This window comes from Meles meles, chromosome 3 (genome assembly GCF_922984935.1).
Source record: "Meles meles chromosome 3, mMelMel3.1 paternal haplotype, whole genome shotgun sequence".
In the NCBI taxonomy this organism is placed as follows: domain Eukaryota; kingdom Metazoa; phylum Chordata; class Mammalia; order Carnivora; family Mustelidae; genus Meles; species Meles meles.
This window is the reverse complement of record NC_060068.1, coordinates 1,926,768-1,936,578: the sequence shown is the minus strand read 5'-3', so window position 1 is coordinate 1,936,578 and position 9,811 is coordinate 1,926,768.

Below are 9,811 nucleotides of genomic sequence, written 5' to 3'. Positions count from 1 at the left end.
GGTGCTGGCATAAAAACAGACACATAGACCAGTGAAACAGAGTGGAGAGCCCAGATATGGACCCTCAACTCTATGGTCAAATAATCTTCGACAAAACAGGAAAAAATATTCAATGGAAAAAAGACAGTCTCTTCAATAAATGGTGCTGGGAAAACTGGACAGCGATATGTAGAAGAATGAAACTCGACCATTCTCTTACACCGTACACAAAGATAAACTCGAAATGGATAAAAGAACTCAAGGTGAGACAGGAATCCATCAGAATCCTAGAGGAGAACATAGGCAGTAACCTCTTCGATATCAGCCACATCAACTTCTTTCAAGATATGTCTCCAAAGGCAAAGGAAACAAAAGCGAAAATGAACTTTTGGGACTTCATCAAGATCAAAAGCTTCTGCACAGCGAAGGAAACAGTCAACAAAACAAAAAGGCAACCCACGGAATGGGAGAAGATATTTGCAAATGACAGTACAGAGAAAAGGTTTTTATCCAGGATCTATAAAGAACTTCTCAAACTCAACTCACACAGAACAGATAATCATATCAAAAAATGGGCAGAAGATAGGAACAGACACTTCTCCAACGAAGACATACAAATGGCTATCAGACACATGAAAAAATGATCATCATCACTAGCCATCAGGGAGATTCAAATTAAAGCCACATTGAGATACCACCTGACACCAGTTAGAATGGCCAAAATTAGCAAGACAGGAAACAACGTGTGTTGGAGAGGATGTGGAGAAAGGGGAACCCTCTTACACTGTTGGTGGGAATGCAAGTTAGTGCAGCCACTTTGGAGAACAGTATGGAGATTCCTGAAGAAATTAAGAATAGAGATTCCCTATGACCCTGCAATTGCACTGCTGGGTATTTACCCCAAAGATACAGATGTAGTGAAAAGAAGAGCCACCTGTACCCCAATGTTTATAGCAGCAATGGTCACAGTTGTCAAACTGTGGAAAAAACAAAGATGCCCTTCAACGGATGAATGGATAAGGAAGTTGTGGTCCATATACACGATGGAGTATTATGCCTCCATCAGAAATGATGAATACCCAACTTTTGTAGCCACATGGATGGGACTGGAAGAGATTATGCTGAGTGAAATAAGTCAAGCTGAGAGAGTCAAGTATCATATGGTTTCACTTATTTGTGGAGCATAACAAAGAACATGGAGGATATGCGGAGATGGAGAGGAGAAGGAATTTGAGGGAAATTGGAAGGGGAGATGAACCATGAGAGACTATGGACTCTGAAAAACAACCTGTGGGTTTTTAAGGGGCGCGGGTTGGAAGTTGGGGAATCAGGTGGTGGGTAATAGGGAGGGCATGTATTGCATGGAGTACTGGGTGTGGTGCAAAAAGCAATGAATACTGTTATTCTGAAAAGAAATTAAAAAAAAGAAAATAAAATAAAAGAAAAATCTCCCATAAATAAGAGGAGAATTATACAAAACATTAAAAGAATAATTAATATCTATACTCCTGAAATTGTTCCAAAAAAGAAATGGAAGGAAAACTTCCAAACTCATTTTATAAGGCCAGCATGAGCTTGATCCCAAAACCAAAGACCCCATTCAAAACGGAGAAATATAGAGCAATATCCCTGATAACAGATGCAAAAATTCTCACCAAAATCCTAGCCAGTGGGATCCAATATACATTCAAAAAATTATCATCATGACCAAGTGGGATTCATTCCTGAGTTGCAGGGTTGGTTCGACATCCACAAATTAATCAATATGATACAATACATTAATAAAATAAAGAACAAGAAACATATAATACTCTCAACAGATGTTGCGAAAGCATTTGGCAAAGTACAGCATCCATTATTGACCAATACTCTTCATAGTGTAGGGATAGAGAGTGCATTCCTCAACATCATCAAAACCTTCTTTGAAAAACCCACAGCAAATATCATTATCAATGAGGAAAACTGAGAGTTTTTCCCCAAGCCTCAGGCACATGACAGGACTGTCCATTATCACCACTGCTAGTCAACATAGTACTAGAAGTTCTAGCCTCAGCAATCAGACAGCAAAAATAAATAAAAAGAATCTGGATTGGCAAAGAAGAAGTCAAACTCTCGCTTTTTGCAGATGATATGACACTTTGTGCAGAAAAACCAAAAGATTCCACTCTAAAAGTGCTAGAACTCACACAGGAATTCAGTAAAGTGTCAGGCTATGAAATTGATGCAAAGAAATCAGTTGCATTTCTATACACCATTAACACGACTGAAAAAATTGATTAAGGGGTTTATCCCATTTAAAATTTCACCCCAACCATGAGATACCTAGGAATAAATCTAACCACAGACGTAAAGAAATCTTACTGAGAAAACTATAGAGTACTCATGAAAGAAATTGATAAAGACACCAAGAAATGGAGAAAAAAATCTATGTTCATGGATTGGAAGAACAAATATTGTTAAAATGTCCATGTTATGTAGAGCAATATGCAAATTTAATGCGATCCATATCAAAATACCATTAACTTTTTTCACAGAAATGGTAGAAATAATCCTAAAATTTATATGGAACAACAACAACAAAAAAAACTCTGAATAGCCAGAGGAATGCTGAAAAAGTAAACCAAAGCTGGCAGCATCACAATTCCAGGCTTCAAGTAATATTACAAATCTGTGAGCATCAGTATAGTATGGTACTAACAAAACAAAACAAACAAACAAACACAGACACATAGATCAATGGAACAAAATTGAGAGTCCAGAAATGGACCTTCAAGTCTATAGTCAACTAATCTTTGAGAAAGGAAGAAAGAATGTCCAGTGGTAAAGAAGACAGTCTCTTCAACAAATGGTGTTGGGAAAATTGAACAGCCACATGAAGAAGAATGTAACTGGACCAGTTCCTTAAACCACACACAAAAATATGTTCAAAATGGGTGAAAGACCTCAATGTGAGACAGGAATCTATCAAAATCCTTGAGGAGAGCACAGGCAGCAATCTCTTTGCCCTCTGCCACAGCAAATTCTTCCTAGAAACATCACCAAAGGGAAGGGAAGAAAGAGCAAAATGAACTATTGGGACTTCATCAAGATGAAAACTTTTGTACAGCAAAGGAGACATTCAACAAAAACAAAAGACAACGGACAGGATAGGAGAAGATATCTGCAAATGACATATCAGCTAATGTGCTCATATCCAAAATCTATAAGGAACCTATCAAACTCAACACCCAAAAAACAAAGAATCCAATCAAGAAATGAACAGCAGATATGAAAAGACGTTTCTGCAAAGAAGACATCCAAATGGTCAAGAGACGCATGAAAAAGTGCTCAATATCACTTGGTATCAGGGAAATTCAAATCAAATCCACAGTGAGAAACCACCTCACACCAGTCAGAATAGCTAAAATTAACCAGTTCAGGAAACAGCAGGTGTTGGTGAGGAAGTGCAGAAAGGGGAATGCTCCTACACTGTTGTAGGGAATGCTAGGTGGTACAGCCACTCTGGAAAACAGTGTGGAGGTTTCTCAAAAAGTTGAAAATAGAGCTACCCTACCACCCAGCAGTTGCACTACTGGGTATTTACCCTAAAGAAAGAAATGTAATGATCTGAAGGGCACATGCACCCGAATGTTTATAGAATAAATGTCTGCTATAACCAAACTATGGAATGTCCATCAGCAGATGAATGGAAATAAAGATGTGGTGTGTATCTACAATGGAATAGTATGCAGCCATGGAAAATCTTGAATATTGCTATTTGCAATGATGTGGATGAAACTAGAGGGTATTATACTAAGTGAAATAAGTCAATCAGAGAAAGACAATCATATGATCTCACTGACATGAGGAATTTGAGAAAGAAGAAAAGATCATAGAGGAAGGGAGAGAAAAATGAAACAAGATGAAACCAGAGAAGGAAAAAAAAATATGAGAGATCTCAGGAGACAAACTGAGGGTTTCTGGTGGGGAGGGGGGCAAGAGTGATGGTGTAGCTAGATGATAGATATTGGGGATTGTATGTGCTATGGTGAGTTCTGTGAATTGTGTAAGACTGATGAAACACAGACCTGAACCCCTGATACAAATATACATCGTATGTTAATTAAAAATTTTTAAGAAGAACGGATCTCTAGAAAAAATGAAAAAATGAGTTATACAAAGGCAAAAATACAAAGATATAAAAATTACTTTGAATGTAAATGGATAAAGTGTTCTTGTCAAAAGAAGTAAGATAAAAAAACAAGATTATATATATATATATATATATATATATATATATATACACACATATATATAAAACATCCAGCCATAAAACACACTTTATACCTAAAGACACCTGTTGATTGAAAGTGAGTGGATACAGAAATATTTATCATACAAAAGGATATCAAAAGAAAGCCAGATGAGAAATGTTACTATCATACGAAAATATGATCTTTTTACATTCTTTTTTTTAAAGATTTTATTTATTCATTTGACAGACATCACAAGTAGGCAGAGAGGCAGGCAGAGAGAGAGAGAGGAGGAAGCAGACTCCCTGCTGAGCAGAGAGCTGGATGCGGGGCTAGATCCCAGAGTGGAGGAAGCAGGCTCCCTGCTGAGCAGAGAGCCTGATGTGGGGCTCAATCCCAGGACCCTGGAATCATGACCCAATCCGAACGCAGAGGCTTTAACCCACTAAGCCACCCAGGCCCCCTGATCTTTTTACATTCTTTAAACAAAAAGTGTAACAAGATTTTTTAAAAAGGCACTATATAGTAATAAATAGAACAATCCAGCAAGATCTAATAATTGTAAATATTTATGCAACCAGCATGAGAACACCGAAATATACAAACAATTAAAAGAAAATGTAATGGAACTATTTGATAATAACACAATAATAGTAGGGACTTTAAAACCCCATTTTGTTCAATGAGCAGATGATCTAAAAATAAAATCAAGAAGAAAACAATGGCTTTAAATGACACACATTGGACCATATGGACTGAACAGACATATTCAAACAATTCTCAAACAACAGAGTACAATTTCTTTTCCAGTACACATGGTACATTCTCCAGAAGCGATCACATATTAGGTCCCACATCAGGCCTCAATAAGAACAAAAAGACTGAAATAATGTGGGAAACAAAGGCAGAAGAAAAAAATATTAAATTTCCTTACTTCCTACAGCCCATTGACATGTCCTTGCAACAGTCAGAGTGACATTCTTTTAGGGACTCAATTGCCTCAGTGTTATTTTGTTAAGTTCAAAAGACAATCCTACCCCAATCCCCCCTGTTCCCCACCAGGATTCTGTATGTATAGTTTAGTGTATAAAAATCCCCTTCGAAATTTCCTTTATCTCTTATCCCACGAAGATACATGTTGGCAATCATCCCCCAAGCATATTGCCCACTGATATACAACTGAAAGAGTCTCATGATTATGGCTTTAGTAGACAGTAATAAGTCACATTTTCCCAACAATAGCTGGCCCTCTCAAGGTCCTGGAAACCTTGCTTCCAAAATTCCTTAGAGACTTACGCTATCCCTAACTCCCTCTCAACTTGACAGTATATAATGGGCCACTCCTCATGACCTCATTGTAGCTTTTTCTCCCCATGGGTCCTTTCCCCGTGCTTTAATAAAATCACCTTTTTGAGGCAAAGATGTCTCAAAAAGTCTTTCTTAGCCATTGACTTTGAACCGTAACATTTTTCTACATCAGAATCATAGTATGTATTTAGTCTGACCACAACACTATGAATCCAGCAGTCGACTACAAGAAAAATTTTGGAAACACCACAAATAAATGGAAATTAAACAACATGCTACTAAACAAGGAATTGATTAACCAGGAAATCAAAGAACAAATTTAAAAAGTACATGGAAACAAATGAAAATGAAGACAGAATTGTCTAAAATCTTTGTGATTCAGCAAAAGTAGGCCTAAGAGGGAATTATATGGCAATATGGGCCTACTTAAAGAAACAGGAACACATCTGAAGTGAACTCACCATACACCTAAAGGTGCTAGGAAAACAACAAGAAATGAAGTCTAAAGCTAGCAGAAGGAATGAAATAATAATTATTAGAGTAGAAATCAATGACACAAAAACTAAAGAAAAAATCAAAGTTCAAACAAATCAATGAAATGAGGAGATGGTTATTTGAAAAAAAAAATGAAACCAATAACATTCTGGCTAGAATTATTAAAAAAAAATAGAAAGGACACCAACAAATAAAATTATAAATGAGACCAGAGAAATAACAACCAACAATACAGAAATAAAAAGACTTAGAATACAATGACAACCTAGATCATAAGGCTAAATTTCTATAAACATATAAACTACAAAAACCGAAACTGGAAGAAATAGAACACTGGAACAGATCAATACCCCACAAAGAAATAGACTCAGTAATCAAAAAACTCCCAATGAACAAATACCCAGGACCCAATAACATCACAGGTGAATTCTATCAAACACCTAAAAAAAGCATCTATACTCCAAATATGTCCCACCCACCACCACCCAAAAAAGAAAGGAAACTTCCAAAGTTTTTTATGAGGCCAAATTTTACATGATAACAACCTGGATAAATAATCCACTCAAAATGGGAACTATGGGTCAATATCACTCATGAACATGGGTACAAAAATTCCCAGTAAAATACTACCAAACTCTACCCAGCAATACATTAGAAAATAAAAGTAATAATTCACACAATAAATTGAAAGTTATTCTTGGGATACAAGGGCAGTTCAATACCTGTAAATCAATCAGTATGATTCATGCAACATCAATAAAAAGAAAGAATGAGGTGAATATGTTCATTTCATAGATACAGAAAAATCATTTGACAAAATACAGCAAACATTCACAATTAACAAAACTGCAAAAAAAAAATTATGTTTAGAGGCAACACACCTGAACAAAATAAAGGACTTATATGTGAAAAACCCACAGGTAATACATCCTCCAAGGGGAAAAACTGAAAGCTTCTCTTCTATGATCAGGAAATAGACAAGATGTCCACTCTCACCACTGTTATTTAACATAGTGGTGGAAGTCCTAGCAAAATAAATAAAAGGCATCCAAATCAGCAAGGAAGAAATGAAACTTTCACTATTTGCAGAGGGCATGATTCTCTCTAGAAAAAAAAAAAAAAACCTGAAAGAATCTATAAAGAAACTTCTAGAACTGACACAAAAATCCAGTAAATATTCAGGATACAAAATCAACATACAGAAATCAACAGCATTTTTATACATGAAAAATGAAGCAGCAGAAAGAGAAATTAAATAATCAATTCAATTTATAATTCCACCAAAAATATTAAGATACCTACAAATAAACCTAATCAAAAGAGTGGGATCTATATTCTGAATATTATAAAACATTGATGAAAGAAACTGTACAGAATATAGAGAATTGGAAAGACATTCCATGCTCATGGATTGGAAGAACACATAGTGTTAAAAGTTGATATTACCAAAAGTAATATAAATATCAGAATGCACCTCTATCAAAATACTAACAATGGGGTACCTGGGTGGCTCAGTTGGTTAAGTGTCAGGTTTTGGCTCAGGTCAAAATCCCACATTCCTGGGATTTAGTCAGACTCCATGCTGAGCAGGGAATTTGTTTTTCCCTCTCCCTCTTCTCCTCTGCCCACTACCGTGCTCACAGTCTTTCTTTCTCCCCCTCTCTTCTCTCAGATAAATATATACATAAATACAAAAATAAGGAAAATCTTAAAACAAAAATAAGGAAAATCTTAAAAAAATACTGACCACATTTTTCATAGTACTACAAAAAAAGAATCCTAAAATTTGTATGGAATCACAAAAGTCCTCAATAACCAAAGAAAATTTGGAAATTAGAAGCAAAGCAATTCCAGAGTTCATGTTCTATTAGATAGTTGTAGTGATCAAGACAGTATGGCACTGTCAGAAAAGTAGCCACAGTGACCAATGGAACAGAAAGGATCCAGAAATGAACACAAGGTGGGAGGTTGGGGGAGCCAGATGGTGGTTATATGGAGGGCATGCATTGCATGGAGCACTGGGTGTGGTGCAAAAACAATGAATTCTGTTATGCTGAAAATAAATTAAAAAAAAACATATAATCAATTACTCTTTAACAAAGCAGGGAAGAATGTCAAATAGTACAGAAAGTTTCTTCAACAAATGGTGTTGTGAAAACTGGACATCTACCTGCAAAAGAAAGAAACTAGACCACTTTCTTAATGTGCAAAGATATATTCAACTCAGGGTTGCCTGGGTGGTTTAGTTGGTTAAGTGTCTCCCTTTTGGCTCAGGTCATGATGTCAGTGTCCTGGGATCAAGTCCCTCATGGCATCTAGCTTCTTGTTCAGTACCGACTCTGCTTCTCTCTCTCCCTCTGCCCCTTCTTCCACTCATCCTCTCTCTCTCTCTCTCAAATAAAAAAAAAAAAATATATATATATATATATATATTTAACTTGGATGAAAGACCTAAATATGAGGCCTGAAACCATAAATATCCTAGAGTAGAACACATACAGTAACTTATGTGACACTGGCCATAGCAAATTATTTTTCTTCCTTTCTTTCTTTCTTCTTTCTTTTCTTTTCTTCTTTCTTTCTTTCTTTCTTTCTTTCTTTCTTTCTTTCTTTCTTTCTTTAAGATTTTATTTATTTATTTGACAGAGAGAGAGAGAAATAGGAAACACAAGCAGGGTAAGTGGGAGAGGGAGAAACAGTTTCCCTATGGAGCAGGCACCCTGATGTCGCACTAAATCCCAGGATCCTGAGCCTATGACCTGAGCTAGAGGCAGACACTTAATGACTGAGTCACTCGGGTGCCCCATAACTTCTTTCTTGATATGTCTCTTGACATAAGGGAAACAAAAGTAAAAATAAGATATTGGGGCTTCATCAAACTAAAAAAGCCCGTGCAAAATGAAGGAAATAATCAACAAATCTAAAAGTCAATCTTTAGATTGAGAGAAGATATTTGTAAATGACACATCTGATAAAGGGTTAGTATGCAAAAAATACAAAGAAGATATCAAACTTAATACCCCAAACTTGAATATCTAATGGTCAGAAGATATGATAAACAGTATCCCCCAAAAGACATACAGATAGCCAACAGACACTTGTAAAGATGTTTAACATCACTGATCTTCAGGGAACTACAAATAAAAACTACAATGAGATAGCATCTCACAACTGTCAGAATGGCTAAAATTGACAACACAAGAAACAATGCGTCTTCAGGAACATGTAGAGTAATGGGATCCTTCTTGCACTGTTGGCAGCAATGCAATCTGGTGCAGCCACTCTGGAAAATACTATGGAGGTTCCTCAAAAAATTGAAAATAGAAATACCACCATCCACAAATTGTGCTACTAGGTATAAACCTAAAAAAATAATAATAGTAATAATTCTAAGTAATATATGTATGCTTATCTTTATTTTTTTAAGATTGATTGATTTTAGACAGAGGGGGAGCACAAGAGGAGGGGCAGAGGGAGATGGAGGGAATCTCAAGCAGACTCTCAACTGAGCATGGAGCTCGACATGCTGCTTGATCCCAGGATCCTGAGATTATGACCTGAGATGAAATCAACAGCTTTCCACTTAACCAACTAAGCCATGCAGGCATCCATGCACACTAATCCAAACTATAATAATAACAATAATAATAATTACAGTAGCAATATTATATATATATATTATAATAATAAAGATTAGAGCATAAATCAATACATTTATGCATTGATATGCAAATGATACAGTATTTTTTTCAAGTAGAATACACCAATGAAACTAAGAGCTGGTTCTTGGAAAGAAT